This window comes from Bombina bombina, chromosome 12, assembly GCF_027579735.1.
Source record: "Bombina bombina isolate aBomBom1 chromosome 12, aBomBom1.pri, whole genome shotgun sequence".
NCBI lineage: Eukaryota > Metazoa > Chordata > Amphibia > Anura > Bombinatoridae > Bombina > Bombina bombina.
Window position 1 is genome coordinate 28457377 of NC_069510.1, and position 16660 is coordinate 28474036.

The window sequence follows — 16660 nt, forward strand, 5'->3', positions numbered from 1 at the left end:
AAGGTGTTCCCTGGCGATGGAAGAAGTGACCAAAATCATTCTATGGGCGGAGTCTCACTCCTGCCACCTGTCTGCTATCCACATCCCAGGAGTGGAAAATTGGGAAGCGGATTTTCTGAGTCGTCAGACATTGCATCCGGGGGAGTGGGAACTCCATCCGGAAATCTTTGCCCAAGTCACTCAGCTGTGGGGCATTCCAGACATGGATCTGATGGCCTCTCGTCAGAACTTCAAAGTTCCTTGCTACGGGTCCAGATCCAGGGATCCCAAGGCGGCTCTAGTGGATGCACTAGTAGCACCTTGGACCTTCAAACTAGCTTATGTGTTCCCGCCGTTTCCTCTCATCCCCAGGCTGGTAGCCAGGATCAATCAGGAGAGGGCGTCGGTGATCTTGATAGCTCCTGCGTGGCCACGCAGGACTTGGTACGCAGATCTGGTGAATATGTCATCGGCTCCTCCTTGGAAGCTACCTTTGAGACGAGACCTTCTTGTTCAGGGTCCGTTCGAACATCCGAATCTGATTTCACTCCAGCTGACTGCTTGGAGATTGAACGCTTGATCTTATCGAAGCGAGGATTCTCAGATTCTGTTATCGATACTCTTGTTCAGGCCAGAAAGCCTGTAACTAGAAAGATTTACCACAAAATTTGGAAAAAATATATCTGTTGGTGTGAATCTAAAGGATTCCCTTGGGACAAGGTTAAGATTCCTAGGATTCTATCCTTCCTTCAAGAAGGATTGGAAAAAGGATTATCTGCAAGTTCCCTGAAGGGACAGATTTCTGCCTTGTCTGTGTTACTTCACAAAAAGCTGGCCGCTGTGCCAGATGTTCAAGCCTTTGTTCAGGCTCTGGTTAGAATTAAGCCTGTTTACAAACCTTTGACTCCTCCTTGGAGTCTCAATTTAGTTCTTTCAGTTCTTCAGGGGGTTCCGTTTGAACCCTTGCATTCCGTTGATATTAAGTTATTATCTTGGAAAGTTTTGTTCTTAGTTGCAATTTCTTCTGCTAGAAGAGTTTCAGAATTATCTGCTCTGCAGTGTTCTCCTCCTTATCTGGTGTTCCATGCAGATAAGGTGGTTTTACGTACTAAACCTGGTTTTCTTCCAAAAGTTGTTTCTAACAAAAACATTAACCAGGAGATTATCGTACCTTCTCTGTGTCCGAAACCAGTTTCAAAGAAGGAACGTTTGTTGCACAATTTGGATGTTGTTCGCGCTCTAAAATTCTATTTAGATGCTACAAAGGATTTTAGACAAACATCTTCCTTGTTTGTTGTTTATTCCGGTAAAAGGAGAGGTCAAAAAGCAACTTCTACCTCTCTCTCTTTTTGGATTAAAAGCATCATCAGATTGGCTTACGAGACTGCCGGACGGCAGCCTCCCGAAAGAATCACAGCTCATTCCACTAGGGCTGTGGCTTCCACATGGGCCTTCAAGAACGAGGCTTCTGTTGATCAGATATGTAGGGCAGCGACTTGGTCTTCACTGCACACTTTTACCAAATTTTACAAGTTTGATACTTTTGCTTCTTCTGAGGCTATTTTTGGGAGAAAGGTTTTGCAAGCCGTGGTGCCTTCCATTTAGGTGACCTGATTTGCTCCCTCCCTTCATCCGTGTCCTAAAGCTTTGGTATTGGTTCCCACAAGTAAGGATGACGCCGTGGACCGGACACACCTATGTTGGAGAAAACAGAATTTATGTTTACCTGATAAATTACTTTCTCCAACGGTGTGTCCGGTCCACGGCCCGCCCTGGTTTTTTTAATCAGGTCTGATAATTTATTTTCTTTAACTACAGTCACCACGGTACCATATGGTTTCTCCTATGCAAATATTCCTCCTTAACGTCGGTCGAATGACTGGGGTAGGCGGAGCCTAGGAGGGATCATGTGACCAGCTTTGCTGGGCTCTTTGCCATTTCCTGTTGGGGAGGAGAATATCCCACAAGTAAGGATGACGCCGTGGACCGGACACACCGTTGGAGAAAGTAATTTATCAGGTAAACATAAATTCTGTTTTTTTATTTTGGATAGTGTGTTTATTATTTTTTGTAATGTTAGCCTTTTTTATTTTCTGTAATGTTAGATTAATGTAATGTAATTTTTTAAATTTTAATTGTAAAGTAGTATTTTTTTAAATGTAATTAAGGGGTTAATTTAGGGGGTGTTAGGTTAGGGGGCTTAGTCATTAAATTAGTTTTTTGCGCTGTAGGGGTCGGTGGTTTAGGAGTTCATAGGTAAATTAGGTTTAATGCGTTGGGATTAATAGATGTATTAGGTAGTTTGCGATGTTGTAGTTGGGGGATTTAGGGGTTAATAATTTTACTGGGTATTTTTTCCTTTTTTTTTCTTAATACTTGTGCGGGCGGTTATTTTTTATTTTTAATTACTTATTGCAGACGGTTATTATTATTTTTTTAATACTTATTGCGGGCAGTTATTTTTTTTTTTTAATACTTATTGCAGAGTTTTTTTTTGTTTGTTTTTTAATGCTCCGTTTGCCTTCGCTGCATTCCGGTGGATTCCAAAAATGGCAGGGTGGTGAAAGAACCCATCGGTGGATTCTTTCACCACCCTGCCATTTTCGGAATCCACCTGGATCCATCAAAATGCCCCAAATTTAATACCTTAGGCTGTCTTTTTAAAAAAAATATATACATGTGAAGGGTTATTCAGGGATTCTTAGAAAAATGGCTTGGAAGTAGCAAAGTGCTACTTGTACTTATTGCCCTATAACTTGCAAAGAACATGTAAACATTGGCTATTTCTAAACTAAGGACAAAATTTAGAAACTATTTAGCAAGGGTGTTTTTTGGTGGTTGTAGATGTGTAACAGATTTTGGGGGTCAAAGTTAAAAAAAGGTTTTTTTTTTACCATTTTTCATCATATTTTATAATTGTTTTTTATAGTAAATTATAAGATATGATGAAAATAATGGTATCTTTAGAAAGTCCATTTAATGGCAAGAAAAACGGTATATAATATGTGGGTACAGTAAATGAGTAAGAGGAAAATTACAGCTAAACACAAACACTGCAGCAATTTAAAAATAGCCCTGGTCCTTAAAGGTAAGAAAATTGAAAAGTGCTGTGGTCACTATGGGGTTAAAAGAACCATTAAACATGACATTTCAAAAACACATAAAATGTTTCATTATTGCAAGCGAAACGTTATTGCAAAATACATTCATTATTTATTTTGTTGTCTTTTGCTGTAAAATACATCTAAAAATTGTGCTTGTTTCACTTTCTACCAGGGAGGCTTTGGTTATTACTTTTAGGCAATTTATTTAAACTTTTGTTTACTTTTTCCTCCCTCCCTCCCTAAGCTTCTATTGTGCCACATGCTTTTAAAAGGTGAATTATCAGTTTTACATCAACAATCCTAATAGGAGAATCATTCGTTGCAATAGTAAACAAGCTGAATAAGTGCTAAACCTCCTTAAAGGGATAGTAAACCCCAAAAATGTTTTCCAATCTTTAAAAACATTGTATAAAGCACTTATAATATGCAAATTACATGTATTAGCAATTTTTTTTTTTTTACCTGTATTTTACTAATAAAATTCTTATAGCTGCCAAACCCTCCGGTCTCCTCATTATGCACGGCGTATAAGGTTGTTCTACCTGGGTAGAACAGTCATGGCAGCCCGCATGCGCAGTTATGCTCGCATGCACAGATCACTACAGATTTCTACTGTCTCTGTCGGTGCGTCAGCGCGTCATTACTCCATCGCCTGATGCAGATGTAGGTTTTTTGCTCATACGATCGTTAGAAATCACAAAGATGGCTGCTGTGCATTTTACGGACTAGTGCGCATGCAATTCCAATTTTTAACAATTGCGCATGCGATGTTTCATTAGATCAAGAATTATGAATATGCAAAATAAATGGGCACTGCTAGTTCAAGATTGGCTGGTGCACGGTAATTCATTGTACTAATGCGCTGCCTACTTTTATGGGCGGTTGTTGCCCCTTGTTTTATGATAAATTTAAACTACATTTTTCACTATTGAGAAGCTTTTTTTCTACTCAAAGTAGGTATATTTTATTAGACTAATATTTTTAATTATTAGAATGTATTTAATTACAGCGCTATTAAACAAGGATTTCTAACCCTTTAAGGGAATACAAGAGGGCAGGCTACCGCAGTCTGCACATGTGCAAATAAAGTTTGTGCTAAATCTGAATATTAGTTTGTGATTGGTTAGCAGGGGTTCTTTTGTTCTAGGGGACAGGGAAATCAGTGAAAAGAATAAACATAAAACAATATATTTGACAAAATAAAGCTACAGTTTCCATTGCAAAATTATTCTTATATATGAAGGTTTATAATCAATTCATGTAGTTTACAATTTGTGATTAGTTTCCCTACTTGAGATTCCACATCTTTATTATTTAGTGCCATCAAGTGGTAAATCTTAGTATAGGTATCAAGAAATAAAAAAAGTTCTCACATCATCCAAGATATGGAGGGTTTATCACAATATATCTTGTGCTAAATAATGACATGTTAAATCCTCTAGATCTGCGGTCGCCAACCAGTGGTCTGTGGACCACTGGTGGTCCACGAGAAGATGTTGGTGGTCCTTGACACCATCAAGCAGGAATGAATCTCCTCTAATGGTGTCCCCCCTGTCGCGCCGCAACTACCTACAGTGCCTGGCTGGACATCAGTGAAAGGCGGAGGAGGAGTTAAATTACAATCTCCCTATGCACGTTGTGTAGTACTGCGCAACTTTGGTAGCTAGATTGTATTTTTAACTCCTCCCGCCAGGCGCACTGCTCAGAGGAAGATGTTTCCATTCTAAAGCCAGCAGAGGTTGGTATAGTCTTGGCTTAAAATAGTGGAATTAAAGTAAATAAAAAAAGAAAATCTTAAAAACAAAAATTCTCTCTTATATTTAATTTCTTTTCTTCCCTATTCCTGTTTCTTTGTAGCAGTTTTCCTAATTCCTTCAGATGGACTTATATCAATGTTTGTCTTCCCTCCATCTTCTTTTTTTTAAATTAAATATTAATTATTGTTCATTCTAATAATTTTCCCGTGCACGAAGCCATTCCACCTGAATTCCAGTAATTGCCATCCAGCAGATCAGCCGTATCCCACCAGTATTATAGTAATTGCCAGTAACATCAGTCGTGGTTAGCTCACATCCATATTGAGAGCTTTCTGATATAAACTTAATTTATGACTCCAATGTCTGTCCATGATCATAAGTAGTTTTGAATAATTCCTAACTGGGGAGGTAACTTAGAAGTCTTGTGGTCCTTTTAAACATAATTCTTTTTTCCCCACTTTCTGCCTCTCTGTTTCCAGCTCAAAGGTTGTCACTCACCCTTCATCTGTCATTTGGAAGTATTCTCTCAGTTCTGTTATTCAATTAGTTAATTCCAAAAAATAATTCTTAAAAATGTGTAAATATATACATAGGGGCATATTTATCAAGCTTCGAACGGAGCTTGAGGCCCCTTGTTTCTGGTGAGACTTCAGGCTCGCCGGAAACAGAAGTTATGAAGTAGCAGTCTTTTGACAGACTTGCATTTTAGCCAGTCAGTGCTGACTTGTAAATAACTCCACGGGAGTAAGCACAATATGTCAAAATGCACTGAGATAAGAGGCGGTCTTCAGCGGCTTAGAAATCAGTTTGGCTTTCAAAAAAAAAAACAAAAAAAAAACAAGAGAACAAAGCAACGTTGATGCTAAAAGTAAATTGGAAAGTTGTTAAAAATTTGCATGCACTATCTAAATCATAAAAGTTTAATTTTGACTTGACTGTCCCTTTAAGTATCTTCTAAAACGTCTTTAAATAGAATATTGTTTTTGTGCATGGCGAAAAACACATTTCTGCCGTGTCCTTTACTTCCTGTCATAGCCCCTCAAGGAGGCCTCAACAGCAAGGCAAAGGTATATTGTTTCTTTTGAAGCATTACTAGGAAACACCATAAAATAGCTCCAGTCAGTTTATTGCCCATTATCAATAAAGGAATTCTGCTGCAAAAATCATGTGACCTAAAACTTAAGTTTTGCAATGTCTGCTTCCTTGTTTAGATGGGGGCAGGGGCTTGACTGATACTTTCTAAGTGCTCATTTTGCAAGAAAACAAATGAGTGGCTTGCCTTTTTTTAACACAATCTGTTTCTTTTTCTGGTTACTGTAATCTGAAGTAAAGTAATAATAATTGTTGTTACTAAAGAAGTACTGTTCTATATCCTGGTAATCTGTTCTCTCGCACAGCAAATAAGATTCACTTGAAAAGTGAGAATACAAAAATAACAACAACAACAACATCTAGAGAACCCGTTAAGTAAACACATTCTTACAACGTCTGTATTTATTTTATATTCACATTTGTGTAAAGTTAAAGGGCCATAATACCCAAATGTTTAAACACTTGAAAGTGATGCAGTATAGCTGTAAAAAGCTGACTAGAAAATATCACCTGAACATCTCTATGTAAAAAAGAAAGATATTTTACCTCAAAAGTTTCTCAGTAGCCACATCCCATTGTAAAGGACTTCTAAGCAGCAAATCAGTATGTCTGTCCCGGGACAGCTAAGGGAGTGAGCTTTGTGCACACTCATCTTATTTCCCTATTCAGTTTAAGGAAGTTTACTATGAAATCTAATGAGAGTTAAGTCAAATCTCATGAGATCACAGTAAAATAGTTCATGACCTCAGCACTGTTGATGCTGATTGGCTGCTGTTCATTTCTTCATTTTTTATTTTTTTTTGCCTGCAGCTAAGCAACAGCTGAAGTATAACTTTTTACACAGAACTTACTCTGGTGAGCTGAGGAAGTTGTGAGGTAAAATATCTTTCTTTTTACATAGAGATGCTCAGGTGATATTTTCCTGTCAGCTTTTTACAGCTATACTGCATCAGTTTCAAGTCATTTAGCATATGAGTATTATGTCCCTTTAAAGGGACAGTCTACACTAAAATTGTTATTGTTTAAAAAGATACCTTTACTACCCATTCCCCAGCTTTGCACAACCAACATTAATATATTAATATACTTTATAACATCTAATCCTCTAAATATCTGCCTGCTTCTAAGCCACTACAGACAGCCTCTTATTGCATGCTTTTTTATTTGATTTTCACAACAGGAGACTGCTAGTTCATGTGGGCCATATAAATAACATTGTGCTCACGCCGTGGAGTTATTTTAGATTTAGCAGAACACAATGCTAAATGCAAGTCAATAAATAATAAATAAAAAGTCATGTGATCAGGGGGTCAGAAGATGCTTAGAGACAAGGTAATCACAGAGGTAAAAAGTATATTAATATAACTGTGTTGGTTCTGCAAAACTGGGGAATGGGTAATTAAGGGATTATCTATTTTATAAAACAATACAAATTATATTGTAGACTGTCCCTTTAAGTTACAGTACCTTTGTTTTTGAAAAGCAGATTTGTCTCTGTAATCAGTATACAGTCAGGTGATTACAAAATTATCTTGGCACTCCCTGGGAATCTCAGAAACCTCTCTCTGGAGGGAAGCAGACAGAAATAATCACTCAAGAAATCACTTTAAAGTGATGCAGCATAAATGTAAAAAGCGGACAAGAAAATATCACCTGAAAATCTTTGTGTAAAAAAATAATAATATTCTATCTCATTTCATAGTAAACAGAGAAGAGAAATACAGTGACTGTGCCTGCAAATACATGATGCCTGCGCCCTTCTAAGTCCTGGGACTAGCATCCAGATTGGCATCTTAAAGTCCATTTAGAATGGGATGTGGCTACTGAGGACATTTTTAGATAAATTATATTTTTTTTACACATAGAGATGCTCATGTGATATTTTCTAGTTAGCTTTTTTGCAGATATGCTGAAAATGTGATTCCTGTTCTGTCCCTCCTCCTAGTTAGGACAGGTGTGGGTCCTCCTCCTAGTTAGGACAGGTGTAGGTCTTTCTCTGCCTCTTTAAGCTTCCAAGATACAAAGTAGAATATTGATGATGCGGTGCCCTTCCCCTTCTTGCATTGCTGCTGTCTAATTCATCTCCTCTCCGGGGGTCTGTGTCAGGTCTTTCCTTCCTGCATCTCCTCTTTTCTTTTCTCCGTGTATCCTCCTTCTCCCCCCCTCCCGTCACCCGATGGGATTGCCTTCCCGGAGTTATCAGGCCGCCCGGGAGCTCCGCTGAGAGCAGCCTTTATCTCCCCCGGGCATCATGCGGCCGCTGTTGTGGAGGCTGCTACGGGTCTCCAATCGATCCATCTTCGCCTTCCTGTTCTTCTTCTCGTTGTCATCGTCTTGCCTGTACTTCATCTATGTGGCCCCCGGAATAGCAAATACCTACCTCTTCATGGTACAAGCTCAAGGCATAATGCTCAGAGACAATGTTAGAACAATCGGGCATATGATACGACAGTACACCAGTAAAAACACTACACTCAATGGAACAGATTATCCTGACGGTACCAATGCAACTGACCTTACGGCTCAGGCCCCAGTATTTCTACCTGAGAACTTCACATATTCTCCTCACCTTCCATGTCCAGAAAAGCTGCCTTTTATGCGTGGACATGTAAGTGTCAATATGAGTGAAATTACTTTGGATTATGTAAGTGAGCTATTTTCAAAGAATATGAATATTGAACCAGGTGGCCATTGGAGACCAGTGGATTGCACTCCAAGATGGAAGGTGGCCATTCTTATTCCATTTCGCAACCGACATGAACACCTCCCTATTTTCTTCAGACATCTTATACCAATGCTGCAAAAACAGCGTTTGGAATTTGCCTTCAATGTCATTGAGCAGCCTTCCCTACAATGAATTCTTTGGCGGTGTTAGTGGCTTGACAGTGCACCAGTTTAGAAAGATAAATGGATTTCCTAATGCCTTCTGGGGATGGGGAGGTGAAGATGATGATCTGTGGAACAGGGTCCATTTAGCTGGTCTTAACGTGTCTAGACCAGAAGGAGATATAGGAAAATACAAGTCAATTCCTCATCATCATAGAGGAGAAGTCCAATTTCTTGGCCGATACAAATTATTGTGGTATTCCAAAGAACATCAGTACCTTGATGGGCTAAATAATTTAATATATGCTCCAAACATTGTGATGGATAAACTGTTCAAAAATATAACTGTAAATCTTGTACCAGAGCTGGCTCCTGTAAAAAACTACTAATGTATGTACACTGTCATGAACTATGCTTATCTGTGGGTTATCTCACAAGAAGTATAGGACCTTCCCCAAGTTGAATTTTGGTAGCTCAAGTACTATTATTCCTAATGAATGTGTGACCATGCATTCTGAAGCCAGCAGCTGCTATATTGATGTTTACAGCAGAAGACTTCTCGTAATGCAAGCCTTGTCTCACTCACCAAATGCTACGTTTTTATTCAGATTCACTGTATATAAATGGGAACCGATTTTGAAAAAAAACGAAGACTTTTTGTTTTGCACCGATCAACTGTAATTTAGTTAAAATGATTGCTTTATATTTCTGTTTTAAAATGTGATTGCATTGAATTGGATTTATATACCAGTTTGTATGTAAATATGTTTGTGTGTGTGTATGTATATATATATATATATATATATATATATATATAAATGTTGCAGATATTTGGATACACACACAATACGTTTCTATGTTGTTTCTTTTTTCTTTATAGTTTCTTTCCATTATAGTTTCTTTCCATTTTTCCCCCTATCCACCACCTTGTTTAGCATGTATCGGTTGCATTAATGTATTTTGCTTTGTTTTAGGATAATACACATTTGTTGATAATTGCATGGTAAAGAGTGTAAATATTAGAATTTTAAAACCTATTTAAGCTTTACATATAATGAAGGAATACTTTGTAAGTAATGGCCAGCTATGACTGTAAACTGTTCAATTGGTTTGTGAGCTTCAAGCCTTTTATAGAGAATATTGATGATGCACAGGAAATCTTGTAAATATGTAACAAGTCCTTAATTGTTTCATCTTCATAAACCATGTAGTATCTATCTATTGGGTTTTTGTAAAGCGCGGCTACTCACCCATAAGGGTCTTAAGGCGCTTGGGGTTGCTGTTGTTCAGTCGAAGAGCCAGGTCTTGAGGTCCTTTCTGAACTTAGTTAGGGAGGAAGGTTGTCTGAGGTGCAGCGGGAGACTGTTCCATGTCTTGGCTGCCAGGTGCGAGAAGGATATGCCTCCCGCTGTGGTCATCCTGATGCGGGGGATGACTGTGAGGGCTTGGTCGGCCAATCGAAGCTGTCTGGCGGGGGTGTAGAAGGTGACACAGTGGTTGACGTATTTGGGACCAATGTTGTGGAGGGCCTTGAACGCGTGGGTGAGAAGCTTGAACATGATTCTTTTGTTGATGGGTAGCCAGTGCAGGTCTCGCAGGTGATTGGTGATGTAACATTGGCGAGGGAGGTCGAGGATTAGTCTGGCTGAGGCGTTCTGGATGCGCTGGAGTCTGTTTTGGAGCTTGGTGGTGGAGCCGGCGTAGAGTGAGTTGCCATAGTCCAGTCGGCTGCTGACGAGGGCGTGGGTGACTGTCTTCTTGGCCTCGGTTGGGATCCACCTGAAGATCCTTCGCAGCAAGTGGAGTATGTGGAAACATGAAGAGGAGACGGTGTTGACTTGTTGGTCCATGGAGAGCGATGAGTCCAGGAGGACGCCTAGGTTTCGTGTACATCCATAAAGTGCAACAAGCTCATTCTCTTAGGCAGTTTTCCTGTGGGATTTCAGTTCTTACAAAGTTTCCCTTGTTCTAGGGGAACTCCTGTGGGCACCATCATCTTAACTGTGACATCACAGAAGTTACGATTGGGGGACTCCTCTGAGCATGTGCATACTCTTTTCAATAGCTTCCTCTGCGTTCACCTAATAGTGATGTGGAAGATTGCTCTCCGGTCCGGCGCTGATAAAGTGGAGGAACACCGTCAGCCTCTTTTAGTGCCTTTAAAGCAGTTCTTGACAAATATGTTTAAAATCTAGGAGCCAGCAGAGTGTGTGTATGTACGTATGTATGTATGTGTGTGTATATATATATATATATATATATATATATATATATATATATATATATATATATATATATATATATATATATATATATATACATACATACATACACGTCTGCATCACTACATTGAGGAAGTTGTTTTAAAATTGAGTAGTAATGTAAAATGTGCCTTGACTTCCTGTTTCATGCATACTTTCCTTTCCTTGGTTTAGCTATATTGCTTGCTATATTACTTGCAGCCAGCAGGTGACGGTGGTGCATAACAATTCAATAATTATACCCGTGAAGAATTCTAAGATGGAAAACATTTTTACCAAATTAGTTATTTATATTCTTTAGACCTTGTTATTTATACACTTCAGACCTCTGTTCAAAAAAACATGCCCCAATTGCCCTCCAAATAAAGTGGACAATTCCTTTCCTAAAATAAAAAATATCTTCATTTTTTTCAAAACAACTGCACAAAGCAGTTATAAGGGGTTAAAGTGTGAGCTGCCTTTACATTGCAGAATATACTAGGGACAGGGTTTTTACTATAAATATATATGTATATGAATATATATATTTATGTGTTAAAGGGACAGTAAACCTTAAAAATAATGTTATATAATTCTGCACATAGTGCAGAATTATATAACATTATTTAAGTGCTATAGTTCTAAACGCCTTTTTTACCTTTTAATATATAAAAATGATGGCGCTTTTACAGACCTGCTCTCTGCTGAGCGGGTCTGTAATATTTAGTCAGCGCATCGGGCCAGCTGTATAGTCACAGCCCGGCCCGACCGCGCCATAAGACTAAGTGCAGCTCGCTCCTGTCACAGGAGCGAGCTGCACTTAGTGCTATGGCGTGGTCGGGCCGGGCTGTGACTATACAGCTGGCCCGATGCGCTGACTAAATATTACAGACCCGCTCAGCAGAGAGCAGAGAGCGGGTCTGTAAAAGCGCTGTCATTTTTACATATTAAAAGGTAAAAAAGGCGTTTAGAACTATAGCACTTAAATAATGTTATATAATTCTGCACTATGTGCAGAATTATATAACATTATTTTTAAGGTTTACTGTCCCTTTAATATGTGTATATACGCTTATAAACACATAAATATATATGTACATATTCATATACATATTTTTAATTTGCTGCCAAATGCGGTGTGACTTACCCCCTGCGCTGTGCTAGGTTCTTTGCTGTGTCTCATGGCATCAGAACGAGGCTCCGATTGGATCCTATGAAACCGCACTGCAGCAAATGCGAGGTCGCGTTCGCATTTTGCCTAACTTGTATTTTCGTGCGCTGGCATTACTGAGTGGAGCGCAAATAAAATGCTTGCAAAACTGCAGTTTTTGCGCTCCACTTTTAATCTAGGCCTAAGTATTTTGGTCTCTTGCAAAGTAACCAGGAGTTCTTGCTTATTTTATTGATTGTCTTGGCTTTGGTTCTGAAGAGAGAGGATGGAATCCAGCATCTAAAGTACATGATCCTGCTTTTATGCAACCTTTTAACATCATATAAGTAAACTTGCCCATCATTGTAAACTGTAATGCTGCAAGGGAATGGAAATAGCTTTACCAAAAATAACTTGCTGCCAAGTGTGACTTGTATTCTGTTTCTTCTCAATCTGACCTCCTCCCTTATTCCTGTAATGTGCATGCCCTCTGCACACCATAGATGATTATTTATTATGTCGCCACTCCATTGTAATTTCCGACTTGACCACTGCAATAACCTTCTCACTGGGCTTCCTCTCTCCAGCCTCTCCCCCCTTCAATCCATCCTAAATGCCCCTGCTAGGCTAATCCACCTTTCCCTTCGCTCTGTATCTGCAGCACCTTTCTGCAAGTCCCTTCACTGGCTCCCACATTCACAGAAGAATTAAAGGGACAGTCTAGTCCAAAACAAACTTTCATGATTCAGATAGGGTATGTAATTTTAAACAACTTTCCAATTTACTTTTATCACCAATTTTGCTTTGTTCTCTTGGTATTCTTAGTTGAAAGCTAAACCTAGGAGGTTCATATGCTAATTTCTTAGACCTTGAAGGCCGCCGCTAAACTGAATGAATTTTGACAGTTTTTCACCACTAGAGGGTGTAAGTTTATGTGAGTCATATAGATCAGTGTTTATCAACCAGTGTGCCGTGGCACACTAGTGTGCCGTGAGAGATCCTCAGGTGTGCCGCGGCAGACTGACAACAGTGCGGGGGTGTCCCTCTTTCAAATTTTGAATTTTGGGAGGTATGTGACAGGCTCATCAGGCATCATTTACAACCCTGACATTGACATTCATTCACAGACAATCATTATGATTGTTTGTGAATGAATGTCAATATGTCATGGATACATATATATATATACACACTGTATATATATCCTGTATTAGGCTACAATGTGTGATTTTGCAAAACTTTGGGATGGTGGTGTGCCACAGGATTTTTTAATGTAAAAAAGTGTGCCACAGCAAAAAAAAAGGTTGCAAATCACTGATATAGATAACACTGATTGAATAAAATGCAAGTCTGTTAAAAGAACTGAAATAAGGGGACAGTCTTCTGCAGAGGCTTAGATACAAGGAAATCACAGGGGTAAAAAGTATACTAATATAACAGTGTTGGTTATGCAAAACCAGGGAATGAGTAATAAAGGGATTATCTATCTTTTAAAACAATAACAATTCTGGTGTAGACTGTCTCTTTAAATAAAAAAATCTCACCCTGACCTACAAAGCCCTTAACCAACACCGCTCCTCACTACTTGTCCTCACTAATCAACAAATATACTCAAGCCCACCCACTAAGATCCAACAATGATCTGCTCCTTGCATCTTCTATTATCACCTCTTTCCATGTTAGACTGCAGGACTTCTGTTGTGCGGCACCAACCCTCTGAAACACTCTCCTTTGCGCTGTCAGACTCTCCCCTAATCTGCCTCCTTTTAAATTCTCCCTAAGGACATTTTTGTTCAGGGAAGCCTACCACCCAACTCAGTAACAAATTACTCCCACTTACCTAATATTTTCCTAATCTAACTCTGTATTAACATCATTATCAACCTTTCAGTCCTCACCTCCTGTTTCTCACCCTCTCATCCTTCTAGATTGTAAATTCCCATGGGAATAGGGCCTTCAGTTCCTCCTGTATGCAGTGTTAATTTCGTCAACTAAAACTTGACTAAAATGAGCATAAAACTAAAGAAATTCTGATGACTAAAATACGACTAAAACTAAAATGGCATTTTAGTCAAAAGACTATGACTAAAACTTAATCAAAATGGCATTTTAGTCAAAAGACTATGACTAAAACTAAATCAAAATTTGTTGTCAAAATTAACAGTTTCTAAATCTGTGTCTGTATTGCATGTTTAAACCTTAATACAATAAATAATAACAGGTGTTATGTTTACTCCTGGAGTATATAATGAGTTTGGAAATTATAGAGAAATGCTTAAATAGTGCATTACACTTTAACTAAACCCCTTAGATTTTAGTCGACTAAAATCTACTGGAGATTTAGTCGACTAATATCTACTGAAGATTTAGTCGACTAAAACTAGACTAAAACTAAAACAATTCAGATGACTAAAATACAACTAAAACTAAAATGGCATTTTAGTCAAAAGACTAAAACTAAGACTAAATTGAAATTTGCCATCAAAATTAACACTGCCTGTATGTGTTTGTGAAATTTTGTCTTGTCTCTTACAAGTTTTATATCAATTTTTATTTAAATGAAATTTACCCAAGGACAGTGCTGCAGAATATGTTGGCACTTCACAAATAAAGTATAACAATAATAACATGCTGTGGGTGCCCCTTTCACCAGCAATAAAAAACAGTGACGTGTGGTGAGTTCAGAGGCTGGTGAGGCACTGGCTTTGATACGCCTAAGAAACACACACACACACACACTCAAACACACACACACACATATATATATATATATATATATATATATATATATATATATATATATAGTGGGGCAAAAAAGTATTTAGTCAGCCACCAATTGTGCAAGTTCTCCCACTTAAAAAGATGAGAGAGGCCTGCAATTTTCATCATTGGTATACCTCAACTAAGAGAGACAAAATGTGGAAACAAATCCAGACAATCACATTGTCTGATTTGGAAAGAATATTTGTAGAATTATTTGTATATTATGGTGGAAAATAAGTATTTGGTCACCTACAAACAAGCAAGATTTCTGGCTCTCACAGACCTGTATCTTCTTCTTTAAGAGGCTCCTCTGTCCTCCACTCATTACCTGTATTAATGGCACCTATTTGAACTTGTTATCAGTATAAAAGACACCTGTCCACAACCTCAAACAGTCACACTCCAAACTCCACTATAGTGAAGACCAAAGAGCTGTCGAAGGACACCAGAAACAAAATTGTAGACCTGCACCAGGCCGGGAAGACTGAATCTGCAATAGGCAAGCTGCTTGGTGTGAAGAAATTAACTGTGGGAGCAATAATTAGAAAATGGAAGACATACAAGACCACTGATAATCTCCCTCGATCTGGGGCTCCACGCAAGATCTCACCCTGTGGGGTCAAAATGATCACAAGAACGGTGAGCAAACATCCCAGTACTACACAGGGGAACCTAGTGAATGACCTGCAGAGAGCTGGGACCAACATAACAAAGGCTATAATCAGTAACACACTACGCCGCCAGGGACTCAGATCCTGCAGTGCCAGACATGTCCCCCTGCTTAAGCCAGTACATGTCCAGGCCTGTCTGAAGTATTCTAGAGAGCATTTGGATAATCCAGAAGCGGATTGGGAGAATGTCATATGGTCAGATGAAACCAAAGTAGAACTGTTTGGTAGAAACACAACTCGTCGTGTTTAGAGGAGAGAGAATGCTGAGCTGCAACTAAAGAACACCATACCTACTGTGAAGCATGGGGGTGGCAACATCATGCTTTGGGACTGTTTCTCTGCAAAGGAAACAGGACGACTGATCCGTGTACATGACAGAATGAATGGGGCCATGTATCGTGAGATTTTGAGTGCAAACCTCCTTTCATCAGCAAGGGCATTGAAGATGAAACGTGGCTGGGTCTTTCAGCATGACAATGATCCCAAACACACCGCCCAGGCAACGAAGGAGTGGCTTCATAAGAAGCATTTCAAGGTCCTGGAGTGGCCTAGCCAGTCTCCAGATCTCAACTCCATAGAAAACCTTTGGAGGGAGTTGAAAATCCGTGTTGCCCAGTGACAGCCCCAAAACATCACTGCTCTAGAGGAGATCTGCATGCAGGAATGGTCCAACATACCAGCAACAGTGTGTGACAACCTTGTGAAGACTTACAGAAAACGTTTGGCCTCTGTCATTGCCAACAAAGGATTTATAACAAAGTATTGAGATGAACTTTTGATATTGACCAAATACTTATTTTCCACCATAATTTGCAAATAAATTATTTCCAAATCAGACAATGTGATTGTCTGGATTTGTTTCCACATTTTGTCTCTCATAGTTGAGGTATACCTATGATGAAAATTACAGGCCTTCTTAAGTGGGAGAACTTGCACAATTGGTGGCTGACTAAATACTTTTTTGCCCCACTGTATATGCACATTTCCTAATTTTAAGGCATGGATTGACAAATCCCTGGGAGTCACTCTTTCTATAATTTTACATCTGGCTCATCACTTCTGGAATTATTCTACATAT

At 38.9% G+C, this 16660-nt stretch overlaps 1 pseudogene; it reads left to right on the forward strand.

Moving 5' to 3' along the window:
* The first annotated feature begins 8093 nt into the window (after positions 1-8093).
* Positions 8094-9563, forward strand: LOC128642743 (beta-1,4-galactosyltransferase 6-like; annotated as a pseudogene).
* The last annotated feature ends 7097 nt before the right edge of the window (positions 9564-16660 follow it).